Source organism: Heptranchias perlo, chromosome 25 (genome assembly GCF_035084215.1).
Source record: "Heptranchias perlo isolate sHepPer1 chromosome 25, sHepPer1.hap1, whole genome shotgun sequence".
Taxonomy (NCBI): domain Eukaryota; kingdom Metazoa; phylum Chordata; class Chondrichthyes; order Hexanchiformes; family Hexanchidae; genus Heptranchias; species Heptranchias perlo.
In genome coordinates this window covers 46520376-46528478 of record NC_090349.1, presented here as the reverse complement: position 1 = coordinate 46528478, position 8103 = coordinate 46520376, and positions in this window count along the sequence as shown.

The window sequence follows — 8103 nt, the reverse complement described above, 5'->3', positions numbered from 1 at the left end:
AGGAGCAAGGATGTCTTACTGCAGTTATACAGGGCCTTGGTGAGACCACACCTGGAGTATTGTGTGCAGCTTTGGTCTCCTTACCTAAGAAAGGATATAGTTGCCATAGAGGGAGTGTAGCGAAGGTTCACCAGACTGATTCCTGGGATGGCAGGACTGTCGTATGAGGAGAGATTGGGTCGACTCGTCCTGTATTCTCTCGAGTTTAGAAGAATGAGAGGGGATCTCATTGAGACATATAAAATTCTGACAGGGCTAGACAGACTGGATGCAGGGAGGATGTTTCCCCTGGCTGGGGGGGGTCCAGAATGAGGGGTCACAGTCTCAGGATAAGGGGTAGGACATTTAGGACTGAGATGAGGAGAAATTTCTTCACTCAGAGGGTGGTGAACCTGTGGAATTCTCTACACAGAAGGCTGTGGAGGCCAAGTCACTGAATATATTTAAGAAGGAGCTGGATAGATTTCTAGACACAAAAGGCATCAAGGTGATGTGGGGAGAGTGTGAGAATATGGTATTGAGATAGAGGATCAGCCTTGATCATATTGAATGGCAGAGCAGGCTAGAAGGGCCGAATGGCCTCCTGCTCGTATTTTCTAAAGAGAAAAATCAAGCCTGTAGAGCAGAGTAGCGATTTGGGTAAAAACAAGCAGTGTGTCAGGAAAGACCAGAGTTTAACAGGTAATAAGGCAGTAGTGTAACATCAGGGAAAAATAGTTGTTAAAATCAGAGGAATTATATCTGAATACATGAAGCATTCATAATAAGATAGACAAATTAGTTGCACAAATAGAGATAAATGGGTTTGATCTAGTAGCCACTACTGAGACGTCGTTGCAGGGTGACCAAGTTTGGGAACTAAATATTCCAGGGTACTTGACTTTTAGAAAAGAGAGGCAAAATGGAAAAGGAGTGGGGGCAGGGTAGCCCTGATAATAAAGGATGAGATGAAGACAGTAATGAGAGAGGATCTTGGCTCAAAATCAGGATGTAGAATCAGTATGGGTGGAGCTAAGAAATAACATGGGGCAGAAAACACTGGTGGGAGTAGTTTACAGGCCCCCCTAACAGTAGTTATATTGTTGGACAGAGTATAAATCAGGAAATTAGAGGAGCATGTATCAAGGTTATTGCAATAATCGTGGGGGACTTTAATATTCATGTAGACTGGGCAAACCAAATTGGCAAAAGTAGTTTGGAGGGCAAGCACATGGAATGCATTCGAGACCGTTTTCTAGAACAATATGTCGAGGAACCAACTAGAAGAGGCTAATTTGGATCTAGTATTGTGTAATGAGACAGGGTTAATTAGTAATCTTATAGTTAAGGATCCTCTGAGGTAGAGTGATCATAATATGATAGAATTTCATATTGAATTTGAGAGTGGTGTAATTAAGTCATAAAATGTTTTAGATTTAAACAAAGCGAATTACGTAGGTATGAGGGGAGAGTTGGCTCAGGTAGATTGGGAAATTAGATTAAAAGATATGCCGGTAGATAAGAAACGGTGAACATTTAAAGAAATAATTCATAATTCTCAACGAATATACATTCCCTTGAGGAATAAAAACTTCACAGAGAAAGTGATCCAACCGTGGCTAACTAGAGAAGTTAATAGTAGGTTAAAAGAGGCGGCATATAATGTCAAAAAGAGTAGTAAACCTGAGGATTGGGAGGGCTTTAGAAATCAGCAAAGGATGACCAAGAAATTGGTTATAGATAGAGGGAGAAAATTGAATGAGAGTAAACTAGCAAGAAATATAAAAACATTGTAAGAGCTTCTACAAGTATGTAAAAATGGAGAGTAGCAAAAGTAAACATTGGACTCTTAGACAGAGATGGGAGAAATTATAATAGGGAATAAGGAAATGGCAGACTTTAAACAAATATTTTGTATCTATCTTCACAATAGAAGACACAAAAAACATACCGGAAATAGTGGGGAACCAAGGGTCTAATGAGGCACTTAAAGTAATTAAGATTAGTAAAGAAAAAGTACTGGAGAAATTAATGGAACTAAAAGCCGACAAATCCCCTGGACCTGATGGCCTCCATCCTAGGGTTTTAAGAGGTGAATGCGTTGGTTTTGATCTTCCAGAATTCCCTTGATTCTAGAACGGCCCCCATGGAATGGAAGGTTGCAAATGTAACCCTGATATTTAAGAAAGGAGGGAGAGAGCAAACAGGACTACAGGCCAGTTCGCCTGACAACATTAGTAGGGAAAATGCTAGAATCTATTAAGGACATAGTAACAGGGCACTTAGAAAATCATAATATGATTAGGCAGAGTCAATGTGGTTTTATGAAAGGGAAATTGAGTTTGACAAATCTATAAGAATTTTTTGAGGATGCAACTAGCAGGGTAGATAAAGGGGAACCAGTGGATGTCGTATATTTGGATTTTCAAAAGGCATTCGATAAAGTGCCACACAAGAGGTTGTTACACAAGATTAGGGTTCATAGGATTGGGGGTAATATTAACATGGATAGAGGATTGGTTAACAGACAGACAAGAGAGTAGGAATAAACGGGTCATTTTCTGGTTGGCAGGTTGTAACTAGTGGGGTGCCGCAAGGATCAGTGCTTGGGCCTCAGCTGTTTATAATATATATCAATGACGTAGATGAGGGGACCGAATGTGATGTATCCAAGTTTGCTAATAATACAAAGCTAGGTGGGAAAGTAAGCTGTGAGGAGGACACAGAGTCTGCAAAAGGATATAGACAGGTTAAGTGAGGTGGGCAAGAAGGTGGCAGATGAAGTATAATGTGGGGAAATGTGAAATTATCCACTTTGGTAGGAAGAATAGTAATGCAGAATTTTTTTTATATAAGGTGAGAGACTAAGAAATGTTCGTTCGTCAGAGGGATTTGGGTGTCCCTGTATATGAATCACAGAAAGTAAACATGCAGGTACAGCAAGCAGTTAGGAAGGCAAATAGTCTGTTAGCCTTTATTGCAAGGGGGTTGGAGTATAAGAGTAAGGAGGTCTTGCTGCAATTATGTAGGGCTCTAGTGAGACCACACCTGGAGTACTGTGTACAGCTTTGGTCTCCTTGCCTAAGGAAGGATATACTTGCCTTAGAGGGGGTGTAACAAAGGTTTACTCGATTGATTCCTGGGATGAGAGGGTTGTCCTATGAGGAGAGATTGAGTAGAATGGGCCTATGTTCTCTGGAGTTTAGAAGAATGAGAGGTGATCTCATTGAAACATATAAAATTCTGAGGGGGCTTGACAGGGTAGATGCTGAGAGGCTATTTCCCCTGGCTGGAGAGTCTAGAACTAGGGGTCATAGTCTCAAGATAAGGGGTCGGCTGTTTATGACTGAGATGAGAAGGAATTTCTTCACTGAGGGTTGTGAATCTTTGGAATTCTCTACCCCAGAGGGCTGTGGATGCTCAGTCATTGAGTATATTCAAAACTGAGATTGATACATTTTTGGACATCAAGGGATATGGGGATAGGGTGGGAAAGTGATGTTGAGGTAGATGATCAGCCATGATCTTATTGAATGGCGGAGCAGGCTCGAGGGGCCCTATGCCTACTCTTATTTCTTATGTTATGTGAACATTTCCTGGTAGAAATGACTATTTACCAGAAATCTGCCACCTGACTGAATTCACCAGCACTGGAAAAAATTAATTCCTTTGGTTTGTTATTTTGGATCCAACCCTCCTGTAATCTGATTTTTGTTTTCCTCTCCTCACTTTGAAATCCATTTTATGTGACCGATTGATTCTGGCCGTGAACCCTTGCAACACACCCTCTGCTCCTCTAACACTGCAATTTATCCTATCGTTTGCCTCATCATTCATGGCTGCCCCTGCAGCTACTGCACTCCTGACTCTTGCCTGGTTCCCTCCACCTTGCTACCTCCCTCCCTGCTTTCAAAAACCTCCTCAAAACTCTTTTCTTCATTTGTGTCTTTGGCCCCCAATCTGAAATTTGAGTGCCAGCCGTGGCTCAGTGGTATCTCTCACCACCCGAGTCAAAAGATTGTGGGTTCGAGCCCCACTCCAGAGCTTTTTGCACGTAATCCAGGCTGACACTTCAGTGCAGTATTGAGGGAGTGCTGCACTATCGGAGGTGCCGTCTTTCGGATAAGATATTAAAGCAAAGCTCCGTCTGCCAGTGCGGATCAACAATACGGATCCCTGGCAACTATTCCTCCCTCAACCAACACCTAAAATGGATGATCTCGTCTTTATTTCATTTCTGTTTGTGGGATCTTGTACACAAAATGGTTGCCGCATTTCTTCTAAAGTACTTTATTGGCTGTAAAGCGCTTTGGGACGTCCCGAGTTCCTAAATATACTGGTTATCCACCTGTTCACCTCATGGTCCGTGGCTCAGTGGTATATCTCTCCTTCGGAGTCAGAAGGTCATGGGTTCAAGCCCCACTCCAGAGCCTTGAGCACATAATCCACGTTGACACTTCAGTGCAGCACTGAGGGAGTGCCTCCCTATCGGAGGTCTTTATGTACATAATAGACACTCCATGCCAAAGTAATTTGTTGTATGTGATCAGGTACAATATTGAAGGTGCCTTTCTTGATACTCATGGTCCTGGTGATCTTGAGTCAGGTGGTCCCAGCAGTTTCTCCTCGATTATGAAGCAATGTCCTCTCACTGTACGCGTCTAGTTTTAAGGTACGTTTATCTGTCCAATATTCACAAGTTATTTATCTGGGACAAGTGGCACAGGCCTTGAGGGAACAAGGACAAAATTCATAAGCTCCAGGCAAGGTTAGAGATTAGAAAAAACTTATTGACTATCTTGTAGGGGAAAAATATGTGGAACAGACCAACAGAAGGAGGTTGACTCCAGGTCAATTGGCACCTTTAAATGGAGCTGGATTGATACCTGTTGAGGGATTGAAGAATAGAGAGAGATTAACAGTACTGTGAATTTTTTCAGGGATGTTGGGGAAGGAAATTAGTGCCCATAAAATGGGGGATTAACAGGTTGAGGGATGGGAGAGACCATGATAGAAAAATCAGGCATGGACTCTGGATAGAGTGGGAAATTATTGGGCCAAATGGCCATTCTCACTCCAGATTTTCTAATGTCCTTAATAATTTTGAACAATGAAGCATATATGAATTGTTCTACAACTTAAATCCACCTTTAAAAGATATAAATAACAAGAGTTTCTGCAGATTAGTGTTGAATATTGTACCATGGACTCTTGATCACAGGAATACCTAATTGCTATTTAAAGAAAATATAATAAACTTATGCACAGCCTTTATTTATACAACAGTTAGTCCCACATAAAGTGACTGTTGCCTTTTGTGACCCAGGTCATAACCTGCAGTAAATGCCAGAGATGCATCAATTGGATTGCAACGAGTGCGATTATGCAGGGGCCAGTGTCCGGGGGTCAGAGCCCTTGTGCAGGGGTCAGGGGTCATTGCCAGTGTCCTGAACCCCAGCACCACTGGAGGTTTTTTGGTGCCATATTTACTGGCCCGAAGACAGGTCTCTGGAACACCAGGTCTTCAAGGATGTCTCACAAACCAAGCCCGGGCCCCAGCCTGTCCATAAGCCAGGGTAATGTCCCCGCTTTGAGCTCCCTCCCTCCGATCTCAACCTCACTTCGGCCGCTGCTTTGTATGTTTGTAAAGTTGAACGGCCCATGGGGGGCACCAAAGACTCTGGCTGGGCAGGGGTTGGGCGGGGTAGATGTTGGGTGGGTCCGGATACAGAGTTACTCTGGGAGTAGTGGGTCTGGATACAGAGTTACACTGGGAGTACACTGCGCTTACAAATTTCCAACAGTCTAGCCTTTGGCCCTTCATTCACCATAACATTCCTGCAACCAGCAATCTGCTCAATTACATCCTCACCTTCACCTTGGATGTCCCCGTCCCCAATAAAACCATTACTCTCACCCGGGTCGTTCCCTCTGGTATGGGCCCCATTTCCGCTCCCTTATCTCCAAGGGAAGCAGACTTGAACGTTTTTTGGGGGACAACTGGTTTAGCCATTCATCGTCTGTGCTTTATGTGGTCCAGCCAGATCTATCAGGTCCTGCTCTCTTCTGCCAAAACTGCTCGCTATTCCAGATAACCCCGGCTTCTCTTCATTACAAACCGTTATCTCAGACCCCTGTCTCCTGCCCCCTCCAACGAAAAATGCAAGGAGCTCATGGACTTCTTGGTCACTAAGATTGAGACCATCCGTTCAGCTGCCTCTACTGCTTCCCTCCCTTCTCCTAGCCCACCAAGCCAAATTTCCCCTACGCTTCCCCCCTGAACTCACATCTTAAGTTTCTGTCCTAACTCCCCTCATGCCCTCTCTGAGCTAATCTTGACCATGAGAACCACCTCTTGCTCCCTCGACCCTATTCCCACCAAACTGCTGACCACCAAATTTCCTTTCCTGGCCCCTATGTTAACTGATATTGTTAACGGTTCCCTCTCCTCAGGTACTGTCCTCCTCCCCTTTAAATCTCCCTCCCGCCCTCCTTCAAAATAAACTCCACCCTTGACCCCTCTGTCTTTGCAAACTATCACCCCATCTCCACCCTCCCTTTCCTCTCAAGTCCTTGAACGTGTTGTCGCCTCCCAAATCTGTGCCCATCTTTCCCGCAACTTCATGTTTGAATCCCTCCAATCACGTGTCCGCTCCTGTATTGAAATGACCCTTATCAAAGTCACATGAGATCCTATGTGACTGACGATGGTAAACAATCCCTCCTCAACCTCGACCTGTCTGCAGCCTTTGACACAAGGATGGTTGACCACACCATCCTTCTCCAACGCCTCTCCTCTGTTAACCTGCTGGGAGGGACTGCACTCGCCTGGTTCCATTCTTATTATCCAGTTGTAGCCAGAGAATCACCTGCAATGGCTTCTCTTCCCACTCCCCCAAGGATCTGTCCTTGGCCCCTTCCTATTTCTCATCTACTTGCTGCTCCTCGGTGATATCATCCAAAAACACATCTGGTTCAACGTGTACACTAATGACACCCAGCTCTACCTCACCACAACCCCTCCACTGTCTCTCATTTGTTACACTGCTTGTCTGATGTCCAGTACTGGATGAGCAAGAATTTCCTCCAACTAAATGGGAAAACCGAAGCCAGTGCCTTGGGTCCCCATCGCAAACTCCGCTCCCTAGCCACCAACTCCAGACATCTCCCTGGCCGTTGCATAAGGCTGAACCAGACCATTCGCAGCCTTGGCATCCTATTTGACCCTGAGATGAGCTTCCGACCACATATCTGATCCATCACCAAGACCGCCTACTTCCACCTCGGTGACATCGCCCGTCTCCACCCCGCCTCAGCTCATCTGCTGCTGCAACGCTCGTCTATGGCTTTGTTACCTCTAGATTCGACTATTCCAATGCTCTGCTGGTCGGCCTCCTATTTTCCACCCTCTATAAACTGGAGCTCACCCAAAACTCTGCTCCCCGCATCCTAACTCGTATCAAGTCCTGTTCCCCCTTCACCCCTGTGGTCAATGACCTACATTGGCTCCTGGTCCAGGAATGACACAATTTTAAAATTCTCATCCTCCCCTCCCTATCTCTGTAACCTCCTCCCACCCTCCGAGATCTCTGCGCTCCTCCAATTCTTTCCTCTTGCGCAGCCCCCATTTTAATCGCTCCATCATTGGCGGCCGTGCCTTCAGCTGCTTAGGCCCCAAGCTCTGGAATTCCCTTCCTAAACCTCTCTACTTCTCTCCCCTCCTTTAAGATGCTCCTTAAAACCTACCTCTTTGACCAAGCTTTTGGTCGCCTGTCCTAATATCTCCTTATGTGGCTCAGTGGCAAATTTTGTTTGGTATCCCTCCTTGGGACGTTTTACTACGATAAAGGTGCTATAGAAATGAAAATTGTTGAGGGCTAGAGAGAGACAGCAACAGCGGAAGAGAAAGAGAGGGAGACAAACAGAATTATCTCATAAAATTGAAGGAAATAATGCCATTGTTTATTTCAGCAGCTAACTCCGATTGAGTTGGGTTAATTTAGTGAATTGACTGGTGTTTAATGCGGGAACTGCAGCAGCTCTGACCCATTCTCATTAAATGAGCCACAGATGGTGTGTTATGGAGAAAATAAAGTCAATCCAATTAAATCGCTGCAATTAACC